We start from the raw sequence: 20,747 nt of genomic DNA on the forward strand, positions 1-20,747 counted from the left end.
TCTCAGGGTGGATTTTAAACTCAGCATCTCCTGGGTGCCAGTTGTTTTTCTGTTAGTTGCTCAATAAGACAATTAACCCCTTGAGGAAAGTCCCTTTAAATGGGGAAATATCAGGCTTTAGGCTTTCACTCCAACTGCTTAATCAGCATCCATGCAACTGTTCCTCACCAGATGACTTAAAGGGTGACCTACATGTGTGCAGCTGGCTGGGTGCATGTGTGTGTGTCTGCAGAACTGTAGAACCTGATTTCTAGGATTATTATAATGTTATTGTTGCTATCATATTATTTCCCAGGAGCACTTTTAAAAGCCAAGCTACAGCTTGCAAATTTAATGGTACAGCACCAAATGTAAACCTGTAACACACACCTGAGCACTAGAAGAACCAGCACAGGGAGGAGAGCTCTGATACAATTGTGATTGTAGGGGGAAAAAACCCACCCAAACCCCAAATCTTCTGGCTCTCCCAATGTGGGTTTGCATGAAGAAAAGGGGGGGAAAAAGGAGAATTGGTGGCTGGGAAGTGTACAAACAGGCTTGGACCAACCGTAAGACACCTGTATATGTTTCAAGGTTAGAAGATGAAGAACAACTAAAGGATCAGAACAGAGCTGGCTCCCAGCAGAGTTCTGCATTTTGTTGAACAAATATTCATATTGATCACAAACCTGCATATTTGTACCACGCTGTAGGAATTTAGCACAGTGTAAAATTCTGGTGCTGACTGCAAGGAACACTGGATCCAGGTTCCACCAACCCCAGCGTTTCATCTCCCTTCTTTCCACCAGCTGCCCAGGGTTAGTGGCTCAATAATTTCACATCGTTGTCCCTCAGTTCCCATGGAGGGACTTGCAAAGTCTCTCAGCAATTCTGAGCCAACTGTCCTTGAACCCACTTGAGATCAACCATCCCAATCCTCACCACAAGTAAGAAGTTCAGGATCATCTCCCTGATGATCATTAGTTGGGAACTCAGGTGTATGGACTTTGCTGCCTTTGTGTCCTGAATTACATGCAGCCTCTCAGAAGCAGTTCCCCTCACCTTAAAACACTGTCAATTATATTCTCCTCAGACTCCAACAGTTTTGCTAATTTTATGTGATGTTCTCAGAAGTCGTTTAAAATAACTCTTTTGTTCCATAATAACAGGGAAACCGAAAGAAACTGTGAGAATGCAGAATGTAACTAAGGAGACTGAGCTACTCCTACTTTTTGCTCTGCCTGCCCTCCCTGAGCATTTCTGTTCAGTGTGCTTTTACTGATTTATTTCCTTTAATGAACCATCTTGATATTCTGCTACCTGGGTCCTTCCTCGGGAAGGAGCAGCCATGGTTGTCAGTCAGCTGTTAAAGAACTGGCAAATAACAGCAGGTTGGAACAGTTCTGAACCAGGGTTTGAAAAATAAAACCATAGTTAAGAAAAAAAGAGTTCTGAACAGACTCGGGAAGGAAGCTGAAATTTAAACATTGTAAAAGCTTCGTTTAATTTGGGTGGGAAGTCGGGAGAAAGGAGGGCTCTGCATTGATTTTGGGACCAAATGGAGAACTGCAAACTGGATCAAACACACAGAAATGTCTCTGTGGACCTCCCCAGGTTTAACAGAATGCACACCACAGCAATCAAAGGAGACACGGGCAGGCAAATTATTATGGAAGGGGAGACAGTGCTGGTGTGATTCTGGGGTATGAGCTGGTCCTTGGAATTATTATTTTGAGTAAGTCTATTAGAAACACTTACCTGAAGTCAGAAATAGAGAAAGAAAGAGGGAAAACATAATTATTTATTACTTCAGCAGTATTCTTAATCCACCTGAGGAGCTATGCAATTTTGAGAAGTGCTGATCTTTCACCTTTTTTTTACAGAGCATAATTTACACCCTAATGGTGACAGTCCTTCAGGGATCAGGAGCATCTTGAGTCACCATAAGAACCATGCAATACATTGCAATACAACAACAATGTGTAAATTTTTTATGGCAACAATGCTGTTTGCATGCAAAAAACCAATTTATGAAGTGGGACTGCCTAAAGATTCACCTCACTCAGGATGCTCCCCACAAAGGGGTTAATAACAGCAGCTGGTTGAGAAAAAGGGGCAAGAAATTTTGCAACTGAGGACTATGGAGCAACCTGCTCACAGAGCTTCTTTACATCTCACCCAGGCTTCAGGAGAAAAACTGCTATTTTTGTGTGAGCTGACCCAGTCCTGGCCTGTGTGGAAGCCCCAGGTTTGAGAAATGTCACCATTTGGTGAAATTCTGCGAGTTACATTTATTTCAGGTGTTTTGATTTGCTTCGGCTACACCAGCTACCAAATGGCCCAACCAAAAAAACCAGAATATTTGGGTTTGTCAGTTAGTTGTCTATACTAGATCTTCAGGTTTTAGCAGACCTTTTCAGCTAGAATTTTAATTACAAACAATATTTTTGTAGTATGCAGAAGCAGAGCAAGTCATACAGTGAATAGGTCCATTTATTTCTGGTGACCTGCTGAACTACAAACCAGGGCAGTTTATGGACCTGTGTGCACATGCAAGAAAAGGGAGGTTAAAAATGTAAAAGAAATTAAAAAAAAATGAAGATAATGCACAGCACAGGGCCGTGTGAGGGCATCAGAACAAACCACTGCACTGTGAGACTCTTCTGACAGATTTTAAAATGCAGCCAAACTGATTTGTCCAGTGAGATTTGCAAAGCAAGCCCCACCCAGCCCACGTGGAACAACCCTCCCCTCTGCAAACAACCACTTCCAGCCCTCATAATCCCGCTCCATAATAGCAGGATAACTGTGTATCAATCCAAATTTTCACTGGAGAACAAGATAGAACTGAGTCACTGCATCAGAAACAGGAACTGTTGCAACAGTTGTATTTTTACAAAAGGAGAGGTGTGGTGGGAGCATTAGCTCTGTGTACCTGTGGGAGAAACACTTGGGATAGTTGGGTTTCCTTACCCAAATTCCATGGATTTGAGGGCATGGCACAGCACAGACCTGTGGGCAGAAACACCTGTCAGCTCTCAGAAAACAGAGAATGCACAAAAATTGGGATGCAAGAAAATGAGAGATTCCTAGGAGAGGGTAAGGTCTGAATGGGTGGTTTATTTAAAAAAAAAAATCCCTATATTTGGGTACTACAATTGTCCAACTACTAAAAGCACGTAAGGGAAATATAAGGAAGAAAAGCAGTAAGTATTTGTATGATAAGGAATGTGCAGTGAGAAAAAAGCATGCATTAGTTTTTAATGGTGTACTTTATAATGACATAATTCATTACATAATTAATTCACACAACAATTCTTCTAGTCCAGTAACAAAATCTCAATGCCATCACTTTCTAGAAGTAACAAAATGTGATTTTCTCTTTGTTATGAACCTCAGAATGTTATTTTTGTTCACTACACAGATTTTTTTTCAGTATGATCCAGCATCAGGTAAAGATTTTCCACAAAATCTGATAAGACACATGAATTTTCCTTTACAAAACAGGGATTTTTCTCTTCCTCTCTTCCTTTTTTTTTTAATCATTTGTGTTTGTAATTTTTTTTCCCTGATGTAGCAAGTGGTCATTCTTTTCCTCACAAATTGTGGTGTATTCCCAAGAGGGTATTTCAATCTCTGCTGAGTCTAAAAGCAATCTCTAACTTAAAAAAAAAAATAAAAAAAAAAATCATGCAACTTGCCTCCTATAAATCTCCCTGAGATTTTATGACTTAAATGTTGTGTGTAACTGCTTTTAAAATCTCTAGAAAACTTTGCAAATATCTAATTAACTTGTGGTGGTTCTTAAGCACTGAGATTTAATCAGTGTTTTCCAGATGGGAGTGCTGGATGAATCCCTGGCCTCAAGAACACTGACATTCCCATCTGCATACATGTGGTTCCACAGATTTTAGTGGGATAATTCCTGTCCACAATGCACATGTACATGTATTTCTTTCAGGGGTGGAAGAGAAATTATTTCCCCATGGTTACTGATGGAATACAAGCAATTTGGGACAATAATTCAAGAATAATTTATCCTAATGTCAGGAAACTTCTTGTTTTGCTATTTGTAAATCTCAGGGTGACAAATTAAAGCTTTGGTGCATCATAAATGTTACTTAAAAACAAACATTTGATTATTGCAAAACCAAGGTTTAACCACACCAGGATCTAATAGTTTTTCATAACAGACAACCTGAATAATAGCCAACCCACTTTCCTGCAGTTTAATTGGCAAACCTGCTCTTTCCCTTACTAATTACAGGTAACCACACCTCCCTTCAGAAAGCACGACAGCAAGGAACAGTTTGGTTTAAATTCTGAAGAAGCAAGAATCTTCTAGGGGGAGAGTTTGCAGGAAAAGCAGCCAGGTAATGTCAACTCTTTAACAAGGTATAAACAAATAAGGGGGGAAAAAAACCCCAGATTTACCCTGTTGGAGGAGGAAAAGGGATGCAATACTGTATGAATACTTACTTTTCAATGTTAATTAGGGTTTCAGTACATGAGTTGTGGTGTGAAATGATCCCATCTTGGAAACATCTCTCCTGCCTGGTTTACGTGAGGCCCAGTCTATAAGACAGAAATTACATTTTTTTTTTTTTTTTTTAACGTTAATTAATTTTTTCTACTTTCTCTTCCGTGCAAACCCTTCCAGACCAGTGATGGAGGTTGTGAGGAGAATATGAAAAGAAGGCTCTGGAAGCTTTGGTTGTGTGAGCACCTTTATTGCCAACACTGGGAAAAGAGAAGTTCTAAGCTACGGAATTGCCGCTCGTCGAGTTCCTGAGGGAAAGATCACAGAATTGTGGAATAGCTGGGGTTGGAAGGGACCTTTGGAGATCCTCCAGTCCAACCCCTCTGCCCAGGCAGGGTCAGCTGGAGCAGGGGACACAGGGACACATCCAGGGGGGTTGGGATGTCTCCAGAAGGGGCCACCTCCATGGAAAGAAGTTCTGCCTCGTGCTGAGGTGGAACTTGTGTTTTAGTTTATGGCCATTGCTCCTCATCCTGCCCTTGGGCACCACTGAACAGAGTCTGGTACCATCTGCCTTGGAGATATTTGTATGGATTGCTCAGATCCCCTCTCAGCCTTCTCTTCTGTGGACTAACCAGGCCCGACTCCCACAGCCTCCCCTCACAGGATGGGATACCAAGGTATTTATTGCTTTCCAGCCCTCTGCGAGCAGCATTTGAAGGCCTGTGGCCCTCCCTTCCCACCCTTGTGGGAACCCCGGGCAGCCCCGAGCCCTCACGTTCCACACGCTGAGGGGGCCCCGTGTCTCTGCCCGCCCTGCGCTCCGTGCCAGCCCCTCCGCTCCCGCACCACCATCCGCGGGGCTGTTCCCTGCCTTTTTTTTTTTTTTTTTTTTTTTTTTTTTTTTCCCCCCCCCCCGCCCCCTTTTTTTTTTTTTTTTTTTTTCCCCTTCCCGGCCTGCAGGGCCGGCGGGGCGGCCGCGAACCCTCCTCGCTCCGCCCGCCCGCGCCCTTTGTTCGCGCTGAGGGGGCGGGAGCGCGCGCGCAGGGCGGGAAGCGGGAGCGCGAGGGAGAGCGAGAGCGCGCGCGCGCGCGTGCGGCCGCCGCCCCGCCCGAGGGGCCGAAGGGCGTTGCCCGGCCGGGAGCGCGCACACACACACACACCACACACACACACCACACACACACACCACACACACACCCGCACCCCGCGAGGCGCACGGGAGCGCGCACACCGCCCGCCCGCCCCGGCCGCGCTGGGCGGGTGCCCGGTGGAGGCGGCGGAGCCTCCGGTGAGAGGCTTCGGCTGGAGGGAACGCGCCGGGGGCTGCGCGGGGCCGGCGGAGCCTCCGGTGAGAGGCTTCGGCGAGAGGGGCGGCGGGGCCGGGGCGGGGCGGGAGCCGAGCCGGGGTTTCCCGGGCGGGCAGCACGGGCGGGGCGGAGGGAGGAGGAGGAGGAGGGAGGTTCGCCGCGCCCAGGCTGCCGCTGCCCGATGGCTGCGGGGAGCTGAGCGGGCTGAGGAGGAGCCGAGCCCCAGCGACACCCCCCTTCCTTGCCGCGGATCCCTCCTTCCCGCCCGGCTCTGCCGCCTTCCCCGGGACCCGCCGGGCGCAGCGCGGGCGGCTCCCCCCGCTCCTCCTCCGCCGCCTCCTCCTCCGCCCCCCCTTCCCTTCCCTTCCCCAGGCCGGCGGGACGCGGGCAGGACCGCGGGCGGCGGACGGACCGGCCCGGTTCATGAGCAGCGGCCGGCAGGGCAGGTAACCGTGTGTGTGAGGGGAAGGAGGGCGGGGGTCCCCTCGGAGCGGCGCCTCCCGCCCGCCGAGCCCCGGCCGGCCCCACCCCGGGGCCATCTTCGCTCGGCTCCCCCTCAGCCCCGCGCCTTCCCCTCCCCCGCGCTTCCTCCTTCTCCTGCCGCACTTCTCCTTTCTCCCTCTCCTTTTCCCCTCCCGCCGCACCGGGGAGGGGGCCCTGGGGCCGCCTTCTCCCTCCGAGCCCCCCGCCCGTGGCGGGGCTGGGAGTCGCCCCCCCCTCCCCGGGGCTCCAGCCTCCCCTAAAAAAGAAGTGTGTTTGTAGCTGGAGGAGGAGGGGGAGGAAAAAAAAAAAAAAAAAAAAAAAAAAAAGGTGGGGGTGGGACTGATTCGCCTCCCGAAGGCTCCCAGGCGAAAAGGGAGGAGACCTCGGATCTTGCGGGGTTCCATTTTTAATTGTAATTACGCCGTGGTGGTGGTCCCCGCCAGACGGTTTTGGGGAGGGGAGGAGTGTGTGTGTGGGGGGGTCTTTTCTTATAAAGGCACAAAAGGCGAGTTTCCCGAGCGATCCAGGCGGCAGAGGGAATATTTGGAGAGAGATTCAAGGAGGAAGGGGGGGGGGTTAAAAACAAAAAAAAGAAAAAAGAAAAAAAAAAGCAGAAGAAGCAATGGTGTGGCTGCTGTAATGGTGGAAAACTGATTAAGAGGAGCCGGGGGTGAGACAAACAGGGTAAGGCTGCTCCCGGCACCCCGAGCCAGCCCAGGGCTCGCAGATGGGGTGTGCTGGGCGAGGGAGGGGTGGGGAAGGGTTTGTTCTCGCTAAAATCACAACCCAGGATGGATTTAGACCGCATATTTGTTGTTCCCCCCCCCCCCCCCGTGTATTACGGCGCTGCATATTTCTGTGTGCCCGTAGCAGCGGTAACGAAGATCATGGAGGGTGTTTGCTACAATAGGAAGATGGAGTTTCCTCCTCGGAAAATGCTGTTTAAAATATCGTTTCGGTTCCCTGCTTTTTGTTGTAAGGATTTTCGGCGTTAATTTTTTTTTTATTTTTTTTTTTTAATCCGCGCAAGGGGCAGGGAACCGTGTGGGTTTTTTGATCCTACAGCTTTGTAGGGAAGGAAGATGTGTAAAACCTTGCATGTAAATGCGAGAGAGACAGGGCGTTTTATTAACAAAAAAACCCTGTCCGGGAGAAAAATCAGAATGATGTAGAGGTTGTAAGATGTCGATTTATCATTGCTGAAGACGAACTGAAATTTTAACGAATGCCATATTTCATTATTCTCTAACAAAGTCATGGTCGGGACTCGTTGTTTTAAGGCAGGCATCCTCTCTAGGATGCCGACTGCCACGTTATTATGTATTGTCTCCACAGGAGGAAATAGGAGGAAAGGGCTGTAAATGTAAGGCTTAAGTGATTATTGAAACAGCTTTTGAGAATAGTTGCCTCAACTTGGGGAGGTGATTTAAGACTGAAAAATCGCACATTTTGCTGCTGTAGAATATCCACACCCAGTCGTGAGAGTTTTATCCCGTATTTTAAAAGCTGATCTGGACACAAGGATGTGAGTCAAGGCAAAACGCTGTCGGTGTGTCTGTGAAATGCGTGAGAGGAAACGAAGGCGACCCGTTAATACCTAAATTTCGTTCTAAATGTAATGGCTCGGAGTTCCTCTCCTTCCCCTGGCGTGCTCCAGGAGAGGAGAAGGGGAAGGGGCGATAATAGTGTAGTTGTTTTGGTGGCCGCAGATTAGCCGAGGGTGTGTGTTTGATTTCTCTTTTTCGCTGTGAATGAATGGATCTCTCTGTGCCTGGGCCCAGTAGCTGCAACAAGATGGCGTTTGCAGCAAGGCAGCTCTCATTTTTCAACTCCTCCTCACCACAGCTTTGCCAGACTGGATCTTATTTCGTAATTGTGTTTTAGATTTTTTTACTTTCTCGTTCTCTTTGCCTTCTTCTGTTCTGGGCTGGGGGAGGGGGGGGTTAGGGAGGGCGTTTTGGAAGATCGCTGGGAGAAATCTGGTTTGTTTTTTTTTTTTTTTTTCCCCCTTAATTTTTTTGTGAGCTTCTCCAGATAGGAACTAGGTGGGAGGAGTAAATAGTTTTATTGAAATGTTCGCGGAGGCTCTCGCTGGATAAAGGGGTGACACGATTTTCGTTCCTACCTCGCGGTGCCTGCTTAATGCCATCCAAATGCTCCTGGCTTTTGTCAAGCCTGTTGCTGGAAAAGCAGTTTTTAAGCCTGGAGCACAGGCATCCAAAGGCCCTGCCGGGCTGGGGCTGGGTCTCTGTGAGCCAGGTGACCATCAGAGGAGCCCCCCTGCACACAGGTACCCTTCTGTAACAAAGGACAGTCTCCCACCTGCTCCAGAATTCAGAGCTGGAGGCTCTTAAGGCTGCTTTTGACCCAGAATTATTGCCATCCTCCAGGTAACTGTCCTTTTAATGGGCAAGAATAAGAAAGGTTTAGGGGGTATTAAAACAGTTCTGTGTCTGTGAAGTGCTCTGTTTTAAAATGACATTGCAAATTTCTAAAGCCTTTTTGTGTGTGTTTTTCGGTGTCTTTTAAGAAAAAAGGGCTTTCGATTTGCAACTTCTGTGGTATTTCACTCTGGTGCCAAACTCCTTAGCTTTGGTAGCCTAAATAAAATAGCTTGGTTAGTGTTTGATATACTGGACTCAGGCTTAAAACAATACACTTCCCAGCAAGAAAAATAAGAAATGCTTGTTATGTCTCCCGTATTCAAATGACCTCCAAACCTTTGGTAGTATCAACCTTTTTAGTACTGTTTATCTATGACTTAATGTATAATCAGTTGTTTGTTAGTTTATTGTAGTAGCCCAGCTGTAGTTCGTGCAGAAGGAAGCTGGGAAGCAGAAGAGCTGATTTTCAGTTCAGGCTTGTGGTGGTGTTGTTTTTTTAAATTAAAAAAAAAAAAAAGCTGAAATTAGCAGAGTGCATTTTATTCCTCTAGTTTTTCAGGAACAGTTTTTTAAATGAGAATACTGTGCATGTAAACATCCATTTGATGTTAATGTGCTGTTGAACTCGAAATTTTTGTGCAGTTTTTTTTTGTTACTGCTCCTTTGGCCTTTCAGTACAGGATCAGAAAGGAGCAGGGTGAAGTGGGATTCTGTTTTGGGTAAGATAAATTACATTTATCCTTGTTGAGTCCTTGCAGCTGCTCAGTCAGTACGTAGCAAGCATCCTACCATGAAATCTTTGACAACATGGTAAATTAAAATTCCACAGGAAACCTTAGCAGAACAGTTTTTAAATCACCTCCATGCCTCATGGAAATCTGAAGATGTTGCATTTGGACTTAATGGGAATTCTTCTTTGTGTAAGTAATCCATGAAGTTTTGTACAATTAGGGAGTGTGCAGAATTTTGTGGAGCCTTATTCTTAATGTCATGCAAGAAGAAACCCTTGATACCATCCAAGAAGAAACCCTTGATACCATCCAAGAAGAAACCCTTGATACCATCCAGAAGAAATACTCTACAGCTATGAAGAATTTTAAAACTGGAACCAATAAACTAGTTTACTTAAAATAAGAAAATCCTTCAACTAATGCAATTAATTTAATTGCAGTAGAAATATATATATATTTTCGTGTTTGTAGGGTGCCTTTTCCTGACATTAAGCAAGATGTTGGCTGCAGCTGTGTAACAACTTCCTGGTGCTCTGGAGCCTTAGGTTTGCTCATGTGGAAAACAACCAAACTGCTGCTTCTTAAACAGTCACTTAGTTATGATTTCTCAATCCCTGCCAAACCAGATGCCAGTTCCCCTGAAGCTGGGGTTGCTGCTGTGGGTCCCTGGAGCCGTGGGGAGGGATGTTAAGCCAGTGTTACACTGAGCTGCTTTTATGGGTCCTGCCATAAGAAAATGGGAGTTGTTTGCGCTCCGCGGAGCCGCCGCTGGATTTGCCTCCCACACGTCGGGCCCGGCTCGTGTCCTGGGCGCTGAATTGGATTAAATTCTTACTGTCCGTGGATTTTGGCTCTCGGCATTAGTGGATTGGTAATTGATATTCTCAATTTTAATATCCATTTTGGAGCCATATGGCACGACGTATTGCTGCGGGAGTCGCAGGCGGCGCTGCCGCCTTCCCGCCGGGGGGAGGTGGGCACTGGTGCCTTCAGGTGGTTGAACTGTGCCTGGGGGAGTTGTCTTTGGAGTCTCCAGTGCCTGTGGCCCTGCCACAATCAGAGGTGGGGTCCTTTTTTACAGTATTTTACCAGTTATGCTACAGGGGGGGGAAAAAAAAAGAAAGAAGTATAACCTTGAAAGCAGCCAGGCTGTGTTAGTGAAATGTTTCTGAAGCATGTGATTGGAGATAAAGGGGACATGTTTTGAAGGGAGTCTCCTGGATGCTCCAAGTGCAGACTCCATACTCCATTCAAAATGTTTTTTTTCTCCCCACTGATAAAGTTTTGGAATCACTATTAGCCAAGGTCGTGATAAAAAACAAAAATACCCCCAAGCCCCCTCTGTTTCTATTTAACATAGTGTCTCCATTTATTATTTCTTCACAGGGTGTCCAGTGTGCTGGGGATTCTGTGAGCGTGGATTTGTTTTTCACCAAACACAAATGTATGCACAATCCATAGATACTTGAGCCAACTGGTAGTTGAGCAGAACATTAAGAGGTTTTTAAAAGCTTTGAGCTGGCTATGAGCAGTACCTTTGCTTTGGATGCCAAAATAATCAACGTAAATTACTTTGCAAGGCTTCCTACTACAAAAAACAGGGACGCTCTGAGATGGGTTTTGAGGCGGAATTCTGCATTTTTATTAAAGCACTGGAGGATTTCTGAGCAGAGAGAAAGGAGATGATCAGCCTGGGAGTAAAAATGAACACTTAAAAGTATTTTTGTGGACATTAAGATCAGATCTTCTTGCCCTGGTTTTTTTTTTTTTTTAACAGTTGACATTCTAAAACGTGTTCTTTGCAATTAATACCTCATAAGACTTACCAGTTTGTGTTAAGGGCTTGCCCATTGCATTTGTTGGAGTGGCACAGGACATATTATGATTTATCAGCCTCTGGAATATTTCTGCCTGCCTGGGAGGCTGCCCTGGGAACCTGGAGGGTCCTGGTTACAGGGGGTGATGTTTGCCTTGCCCGGGATATTCTTAGAAAAGCAGGAATTTTCTGTCTTGAACCCAGCCAGGGAGTAATGACAATATTCCTGGGTGCCATCTGGAAGGAGCAGGGCTGTGGTGTCGCCTGCTATGTATATCTTACTCTGTGGTAGTGGGGGTGCTGCAATTAGATGCCTACATGGGAAGTCTTTTACGTGTTAGCCAAAAAAAAATATATATTTCTGGGGACATTATGGAAGTGCAACCTGTAGGGGAGCCATGGAAATCATCCCTTTAAAATTCTCTCCAGGATTTTCTGAAGTGGCAGAAAATAAGGATCCATCCAGTTGTTCCACGTTGACCTGGTTATTGATATTTTAAATCACTGAGGGGGGTGACAGGACAGGGGAATAAAGGCTTGAGAAAGCAGTTACAAAGCAGATTGTTGAGGTATTGCTGGACTTAAGTCTTGTTGAAATAAAATACCAGTACCTCCAGCAGGTTTAAAATAGAAATGCTTTAAAAGGTGCTGGAGGTGTTTAGGATGCCTGGCCTTGGATTAATGAATAGGATCCCCTCTGTCACATCTTCCATGGTAATTAAGGATTGTTGAAAACAAGGTGTTTTTGTCACTTGCCATATGCTAATTAAGGGAAGAGCTGTAGTTAATTCTTATTTGGTGGCACTGAAGGGTTAAAATTTGATCTTCTGTGCTGTGTCTATTTTGGAATCCTAATAATGGATAAGTGAAAATGAGGCTGAAGACCTGAGGAAGGTGATCTGAGGGAGCTTAAAGGAGACAAGGTATAAGGTGGCTCTGTAACTGAAGGTGGTGAAGATAGGCTAAATCTTTATTTTCATAGATTGCATTTAGAACTTGGCATGGGAAAAATTAGCAGCAGGTAATACAGTGAAGGGAAAGAGAGTGATTAAAAACCTAGTTGCCATTTTAATGTGAAATGTAGTTCATTGCCTGAAACTGCTTCATTAAAAATGTGTATAATAATTTGTGAGGTGGAATTTCAGCTTGTCAGATCACTGCAGTTTCCAAAGGTTCTGTGTGGAGAAGAGAAATATCTTCTAGATATTATAAGGATTAATTGAACTGGGGATAACCAAATATTTCTTTTCTGTGTTTCTACCTAGATCTGGGGAAGGTTTGTATAAAATTTCATGCCAGTTCTGTTTATCATGTTTTTCTCAGATGAGAATATTTTTTATGCCTTCTTGAAAACCGCAGCAATGCCTGCCAGCCCTCCCCCCAAAAAGAAAATATTAATTATCTGTAATTAGATAGATTAGATAATTTTTTTTTTGTAGCTTTATGTAACGTGGTCCTATATTAAAAGCTATGTATAGATTTTTGTCACTATTTTCAGCTCACTCTTTTTTTCCCTCAGCAAAGGGAGGGGGGGGGGAAAGTAAAACCAAAATACTTCTCTCTGGAAACTCAGAGCTCCATCCAAACTCCTGCGAGCTGTGTGTCAGAGGAGGTGGGAATATTTTACCAGGTCAGGTGTCAGGGATGATTTTCCTCATCTTTAGTACAGAATCCAACTGTGTTGAGTATGGGGGACTAAATTAAGATATTTTGCAAGGCTTTCTGTGTGCCTTTGAGAAAGGCCAACCCCCACAGTTGCCATCACTGACAGGAAAGCGATGCCTTGTTTTCTCTTCTGTCACAGTGACCTTAATTACTGCAGCTGATCCAGCTTATTTTCTCTGTTTGTAAGAAATAAAGAGTGTTCCTGCTTAGCTGTTACAGGTGGGCTGTTAATTCTATACATCTCAATTTTCTCACTGCTTTTCTGGCCTTGCCTGTCTTGGCCTAGATTTAGGGAACCATCTTAAAAGTGTTTTCAGGAACATGTGCTTTGTGTTTATCCTGACATTTCAGGGTTTATTAAAATCTGTCAATAAGTAGAGGTTATCTAAAATTACTTGCAAAACCACGAAGTTACTTGACAAGCTGAGTGGGTTTTGTTTTATTTCTGCTGAAACGTTGAAACGAATTTCCAGCACTTGCTCTGACAGAAATTGTGCACTTCAGATTTGGAGTTTTGACTTCCATGGAAACTGGGATGCACGTGCCTGGTGTTAATGGCCTGTGCCTTCCTGGGAGGACTCTCTCATTCCCACCTGTGCTAACACAGGGGATGTTTTCCCAGGTTTCCTTTTCCAGGCTGTGGAGCTGACGAATGTTTTTGGAGATCAGGGGCCGTGTCTGTGTCTGTCCAGATGTTGTGCCTTGCAAGCTGCTGCCCGAGGTGTTGCTGCCCTCCTGTAATTTGTGGGAAATATGGCTTTCATCTGGAATGGCAGGAATTGGACTGCCCTGGACACCCTTTTACAGCCAGAACACTCTGTATGCAGTCCAGCTGTTTGGAGTTTTGTAGGGATTTGAGGGATTTACCGAGACAATTGAGGGAGAGGAGGTGGGTCAGAGCTGCAAGGTTAAAACCATACCCAGGATGGTATAAATGTGCCTCTTTTATTGATGCAGAGATCTTAAAAGTTAATGCTGGGTTATCTCCAGGAGTGAAATCTGTAAGGCCAGGCAGAAATGTTCACTCTGTGAACAGCACTGAGCACGAGCCCCTGAGCTTATTTCTTAGTTTGACACCTGTGCAACACTAATATTTTCTAGTCAGGTCTTTGTGGTGAAGCCCAGTGCAGTGAGTGTGGTTTGGTCATGTTTGTGCAGTTCTGTTCATTTAACTTCAGTTGGAGCTGATACCTCTTGGTTAACGCCTCGTGGCTCAGGGTACGTGTTGAACATAACAATGCTTGGATCTCAGAACAGAAAAAAGAGTAAACTTAGGTTGCAGTGTATAAAATACCACGAGTTATTACTGCATAATTCAAAACTTTGTATATGTTTTGTTTCCAGTAAATGAAGTAACAGTGCTAAACAAAGCAGGCCTGTGTGCGTCAGGATGCTGAGAAGAAACCTGTTTGTGACCCTCTTGGATTTTATTAGTTCCCAAAACTGTATATTTTAATTTTATTTTTTTTTCAGATAGCCTAACAAACATTCTGGGAGGCTGGTGTGGTAATTTTCACTGTTTGTCTAGAGAAGCAAAGTAAATGTGATAGTCTGCTGAAACCTTGGGTGCTGAAAATAAGATGATGCTGCACTAATTAAAGAGCTGTCTTTGCTGGAACATATGTCTGCTATTCCTGCTGCACGTTCTCTGGGAAGTGGCAGGACTCTGGAGGTGCTGCTGTCTGTGTAACAAAGGTGGTGTCTGTACAAAGATCAAGAACAGGTTGCTTGATGCTCATGGCAGTTTAATTGTGCTGCAGGTTCCCTGGCCCTGGCTTTCACTGCAGCTGTCAGATATTATCTGTGCAGTGCTGTGGTTAAAGTGCTGGAGAGCACTCAGAGAGCAGTATTGAACAGGAACAATTGAACAGATTTAAAATCTTGGCAGAGTTGTGGATCTTCAAGAGATGCCTGGAGAAGCTGGGGAAGTGTTTTTTTTTCAGGTATGAAAACTCAAATACCATAGAAGATTTGGACAGTGAGGTCAAAATGGTCAGTTTGACTTAAATTTGTTATTCTTCTGAGTATAAACAAGAGTGAAGCTTCAGCATTTCAGGAAATACTTTGGTTTGCCCTACAAAAAGAATCAATGCTGGTGTGGGGGAGGTGGAACTTGTGCAGAACCTGCCTGGGCTCAGTAGTTCCCAAGTGAGAGTGTTTTGGGGCTCCAGAAACCCATGGAGTGGTGCTTGGTGGAGGGGCTGTGCTGAGGCTCAGCAGTTCCAGGTTTCAGCTGACCTGGAAGGTCAGCCAGGCTGCTGCTTGGTTAAACACACTTGGCCTTCTTACCTTCACTCTGCCTGGATTCCTGTCCATAAAACAGATGGGATTGCTTTCTGATGTGTTCAGTTTTATCTTCCTTAGTTCATTCCCACTCTGGCTCTTAACCCTGCTGCTGTTTAATTTTCTTTCTGTTTAGGATGTTTCCTCTGTGTTTTGATCACCCGGGGAGGTGATACTCAAAGATTATTGCCAGAGGTTTTAGGAGGGTCAGTGCAGTGCTCTGGGAAGAACATCCAGGGTGAAAGGGAGGGTTTCCTGCTGTACCCTGTGCTGTGCCCTGGCCCTGGGCTGCCCTTCCCTGCCAGCCCTGGCCATTGTTGCCTCCTCTGTTCCCAAACCCCACTGCTCACTCTGATGGCTCTGAGCTCTCCTGTGCTACTCGACTCCTCAGTCTCACCCTTGCTTTTCTTGTTCTTCTGTACCTTATTTTGTACAAACAGTACATATCAAAATACAGCAATTGCTGGGAGAAATCAATGAGCTGCTGGGGTATAAATCATTGCTATCAAAACTAATGGAGCTGCTTGCACATTGATTAAAGATGGGCTATGTTGATTGTGGGGCTAGAGAACAAAGTATTGCTCAGTCTATTTTGGGTGAAAAGATTAGAGAATTCATGCCATGTTTTAATCTCTGCTGAGTATCTTTTATCTGCTATATGCATATAATACATTTTGTTGATTTTTAAGGTCCACTGAAATGCTTTTTATCTTCAGACTGCTGCTGGGAAGCAGCTGTTTCATGGTGTAGCTTAACTTATTCTAACAGTGCTCTGTTAATCTCTCACTGAAGATCAGTGTGCTGTTTGAACCCCTACATCCTTATTTCAGTGAAGTAAATGTATTCTGTTTATTAGTTAGCTGAAGCTTGGATAAAGATCTCTAACACAGTAGTAAAGAGTGAATATTTTTCCTTTAGATGATTTCTGAGGCTTTGTGCAGCCTGTGTAGCAGAGGCACAAAGGAGCAGATGGTTTGTTCCAGTGTCTTAACTCCCTGTTTTTGTTGGGGCAGATGTGACAGCAGCTGTGCTGAGAAGGTATTTATGAAGTCATGTCCAGCCTGGCTCTAAGATGGGGTTACCTTTGTTGCTTCTGCTGGATTTTTTTAATTAGTATTTTTACTTCATAAATACAGTAAAAGCTTGATTTCTTTCACCGAGTTGCTCTAAGCCAGAGCAGAAGGAAGAATCCACGTTGCTGAAGTGCTTTGGGGATTCAATCCTAACCATGAGAGGCGTTTTTGGGTGGAACTCCTGATCCATATGGCAAAGCCCAGTTGAGGTTTGCTGGAGCACAGGCTGTGTGGCTGCCCCTGGAAGCACACAGTGTGTTCCTCATTAGTGTTTGGAGGTGCAGTGAGAGCTGGCAGCACGTGAGCTCCTCACTGTGCCTGCGTGCTGGGGCCAGGGAGATGCTGTTGGGAGGCAAAGTGGTCCAGAAAAGATCACCTTGTAGCTGAAAATGCCTCCCTTAGCTCAAGAGCAAGGGTGTGTTGGTTTGATTGGCAGTTTCTTCCTATTTTTAAATGGTTTTGCTTAGAAAGATGTGTAAAGCATCGTTGCTAACTGTAGCATTCTGGAAGTTGGTGGTGTTTTTCCTTAGGGAAGCAGCTGATTCTCCTTTGACTCAGTTGACTCTTTACTAGCTGGCATACGTGGAACGAAATGGGTGATTCAGCCTCTGTTGCTGAAATAGTCAGGCTAGAATTTATGGAAATATAAAACACAATAATGGGAATTTGTGCTAATTTTCTGGGCTTATGCACAGAGCCTCGCCAATTTTTCCTTAGTAGTATTTTAGTGTTTATTTTGCTGTTTTTGTTTCTGGTTTTTGGGTTGTAAGTAGGTGATCACATCGCCCATTTCCTCCTCTAATATAATAAATATTGTAGTGAAGATCTCAATGTACCTGCTGATGTCACTGTGCTGCTGAGATCCAAACCAGCACGTGGTTTTTTAACCAGGTGAAGATCAAGGCAAGACAGATGTGTTGGCAAGAGCTGAGAGAAAATCCCACCCAGGCTGCTGGAACCTACTTGTTCCCTCCCACTTTAATCCCTGACAGTGACAGTTGATCCACCTGATGGATTTCATTGTAATCTGGTGGATTTTGGGAACAGGGGGTGCTGTAATCACCAGGTTTTGTATCTCTCCATCCCTGTGCCCAAGAACTGGGAGCAGTGGGATCCAGTCACTGCCCACTGGGACAGACTGGGGAGAGCTGGAGCACAACATCCTCGGGAGAGAGAGAGAGAGAGAGAGAGAGAGAGAGAGACAGCAACCTTTGGGAGGACTCCTGAGCATATTCAAACACAGAAAATGAACTGAAGACCTGCTGGAGAATTGGTTTGCCCAAAAGTGACTTTTACAAGGCAGTATTTGTAAACTTAATGGGAATTGTCAAGAATTATGTTTCTTAATAGGATTGCAGCGCTCTGTAAGCACGTTGTTAAATTGTGGATTACAGACTGGGTTTGATACCTGAATAAATGTGTTTTTAATGTTGACTCGTACTAAAAAGGAACAAGTCTGTGTATTTAGGTGTGTGACTGTTTTCATTTGCTGTGTAATGGTTCTGTCACTGATTTGTCACAGGGGGATGATGTGGGAGCTTCCATTTCCAGCTCCTGGGAGGAAGTGTGCTCTGCACAGCTTGCCCTGTGAACCCCCCTAAACCTCCAGATTGAGCTGAGAGACACGAGGGATCCCACGTTCTCTGAAGGGATCATATCCTGGTCCTGTGGCCCTGCTCTGTGATATCACAGCAATATCACAGCCTGGCTTTGATTATTAATTATTAAAGTGAGACTGCAATATTCCTGTGGGGTGTGTGCTCTGCCCTGCTTGGGTAAACACACACTGTGGTGGCTCTGCAAATGGAGTGGAAACGTCAGTCAGAACTGGAGGTTAAGGGTACAAGAGTTGAAGGAAGCAGTGAAAAATGACAGTGGAAGGCAGAAACAACTGTTGAGTTACTGTGGGGCTCTGCAGATAGAAGCATCTAGTAATAAATGCTTAGTCATTTCTCTGTTGGTTAATTAATAGTAATATATTCTCCTTCAGAGCTGCCTTTTGTTTTCCAGTCTGAAGGGAGATGTCTCATAGTATGTGACAGCAAAACTGCTTGGCTTTGGAGAAGGGGATCCTTTAGGATGCATTTTTTTGATAAATGTACCTAGAAATTTATGCACAAGCAGGTTTCTAAGTTTTTATGACTTACTGTGGTTGTTTTGTTAGGGGGATTTTCTTTACTTTTTTGGGGTTTTTTTTTATTTGTCAGGAAAGAAGACAAAAACATCACTGGCCAGTTGGATAAAATTGATGAGATTATCAATAGATGTGTTATTCTTCAGAAGGAGCAATTGCATGTAGATAAATTAGAACTAAGGAGTAAACCCCAGAATATTGCCTTATTTTGATTTAATAAATAGAAGTTCATTGAAAACTTACACTAAATGCCAGTGATTTTTGTTCCTAAAATAAGTTAGCTTCCCATGCCTTCCACTTACCAGGAAGTGTTGAGATGCTCTAAAATGGGAATTCCTTTCAGAGCAAGGCAGAAAAGAAGGGATGTAGTTAGGAAATCTTTGGACTTGGGTCGCTGAAGCACCAACAGTTATTAATATTCCTGAACTACTTCAAAGATCTCTGAAGACCCTTCTTTTTCAAAGAGGTTATTTTAAGCATTTGGCTTTAGGCATCTGTTAAACTCGTAATATCAGTTCTTTTATTTATTTTTAACAGAAATTCTCTGCTGTACCTCGAATTAAGACGATTTTATTATTTTTTTTAACAATCACACAGGTGGGTGGCAGATGCATTTGGGGAGGATTAATGAAGTGACCTGTTAGAGTCCAGATTTTTAGGCTCAAACGTTGCCCGGGGATGATCCCATCTGGGATGTAGGTCATGGGATTAGCACCAGGGAATAGTGGGAGTGTTGGATGCTGTGTGCCATGGGGGCAGCTGGGGGTTCTTCAGGGCTGGTGGCACAAGGAGCCACTTCACATCAGAGCTGTTGTGCTGCCACCATCCCAGCATTGTTGTCTGCCCGGGAGGATCTGTTTTGAGAGAGTGGCAAACTATCCCAAAGGTTTGTTTTCAGGTGCTTGTTAAACACAGGGAGGGAGGGATGGCTCCCCAGGCCTGGGAAAATCTGGGCATGCAAGCCAAAGTGGGCAGCCAGTTTGGTGATTTTTTTCAGTAGGTGTTGTGTGACTGGGTGGTAATAACCTCTGGCATATTGAGGAATCAACTTTTAGGGTGAATTATTCATGTTCTGTAACAGCTCTGGAGGAGACAGAAATGCACTGTTCCTCTGAGACACTGGTTTTCCACTTTGGGGCTTTGAATGTGAAACTGCCTTGCTGAATTTGGGTTTTGCAAGGTCTTTCAAGGTTTCCAGATTTGTTAATATTTTGTCTCTTCCCTGAATTTTCTGAAATAAAAGCTTTAATTATTTTTTTCCCTTTTTTTTTTATTTCCCCCCATCTGAGTACTGGCAGCAATTTGAGGTGGATGGGTTTGGTCTGGGGCTTTTGTTGTTGTTATTCTTGTGGGGTTTTTTGATTCTGAAGTGCTAAAATGAAGCAGTGAGGGACTTGTCTGAACTGCCTCACTGCTTCTCTGGAGGCAGGTTGCTGGAAGGTTGTGCTGGCTGATTAGGGGCTGTTCCATGGAGATCTGCTGTGCCTGGTTTTTCCTGCTGTTCTGTGTGAATGAGGCTACAGCATGAAGGAATGTGGCCAGAACTTTGGAAGGACCCTAGAACTGACCTTTATTCTTTAGCCAGCAATTTTCCTGTGCTCTGTGCAGCCACGAGAAGGGTTTTTTTTCCTAATAGACTCTTGCAGGTACATCAAGCAGAGCAGGAAAAGTGCACAAGGTTCTTCAGGAGGAAAAGCATTTCCCCAAAAAGCACAAAAGCTCCTAAAATCTCCACACCAGTGACCCTTGGAGGAAGCTGCCTGATTGAAATGGGACCTGTAATTCCATATTGAGCTATAGGTAATAATGAAGCATTTGTGAAATCAGGTTGCTAAGCTGCAGGTATTTTTAGCCTGTGTAATTATTATTTTACTTGCACACTGTATTGGAAATGGGAATCTGTGAGCTCTCTAAGCAGCCAGTGTGGCTCTTGCAAGATGAGCATTAAGTTATGGACCTGATGCTTGTTTTGTGTGTACTTCACACTAATCTATGGAAAAATGTCTGCTGAGCACAGCGACTGCTCCAGCTGGGAACTTGGCAATTGCTCAGCACCAGAAGCAGCCAGTACCTCCCACAGCACACTCAGCCCTGCTGGCCCTGCACGGCACAAGAGCTTTCATGGAGGAGTTGTACAATCCAGCACTGTCCCCACCAGGTTTTGGCAAACCTGCCAGTAAGGTACTGCTTGCTTTTCAGTGCTGATGTGCCTGGAAATCACAGACGTGGCAGATGATTCCCAGAAGGAAGACATCAAATTAATGAGAAGGAGTCGTATCCTTTCACTCGAGCCTATTTGGGTTTATGAATCTGTAATTATTATTTTATGCTTCTATAGGTTGTGCTTCAAAGCTGCCCTTGTAGGAGGTGGCAGCAGAGACTTGGCTTTCTGGACCACAGATCTGCACT

General features: G+C 44.9%; 1 protein-coding gene and 1 long non-coding RNA gene across 7 annotated transcripts in view; one reads left to right on the top strand and one right to left on the bottom strand.

The window, feature by feature from the left end:
* Window positions 1–673: 673 nt before the first annotated feature.
* LOC113954126 lies at window positions 674–5,407 on the bottom strand. 2 transcript variants are annotated; one of them, XR_003530109.1, is made up of 4 exons: window positions 5,238–5,407; window positions 4,459–4,554; window positions 2,953–2,991; window positions 674–1,737 (listed from the first exon to the last, which is right to left on the bottom strand). It is a non-coding gene; the product is annotated as an uncharacterized LOC113954126 (long non-coding RNA). The 2 variants fall into 2 exon arrangements; XR_003530108.1 differs by lacking the exon at window positions 674–1,737 and having other exon boundaries at window positions 2,852–2,991; window positions 5,238–5,401.
* A 327-nt stretch (window positions 5,408–5,734) lies between these two features.
* Window positions 5,735–20,747, top strand: part of GNB1 (G protein subunit beta 1) — a 35,484-nt gene continuing 20,471 nt past the window's right edge. For 2 of the 5 annotated variants that reach the window (XM_027658085.1, XM_027658089.1), the window contains exon 1: window positions 5,876–6,215. The gene's annotated coding sequence lies outside the window, so the exon portion shown is untranslated. Of the gene's footprint in view, window positions 5,811–5,875; window positions 6,216–6,749; window positions 6,937–7,205; window positions 7,228–20,747 lie in introns of those variants that run through there. The other 3 variants (XM_027658087.1, XM_027658086.1, XM_027658088.1) reach the window with 3 other exon arrangements.

Source organism: Corapipo altera, unplaced genomic scaffold, assembly GCF_003945725.1.
Source record: "Corapipo altera isolate COAL_440 unplaced genomic scaffold, ASM394572v1 301, whole genome shotgun sequence".
In the NCBI taxonomy this organism is placed as follows: domain Eukaryota; kingdom Metazoa; phylum Chordata; class Aves; order Passeriformes; family Pipridae; genus Corapipo; species Corapipo altera.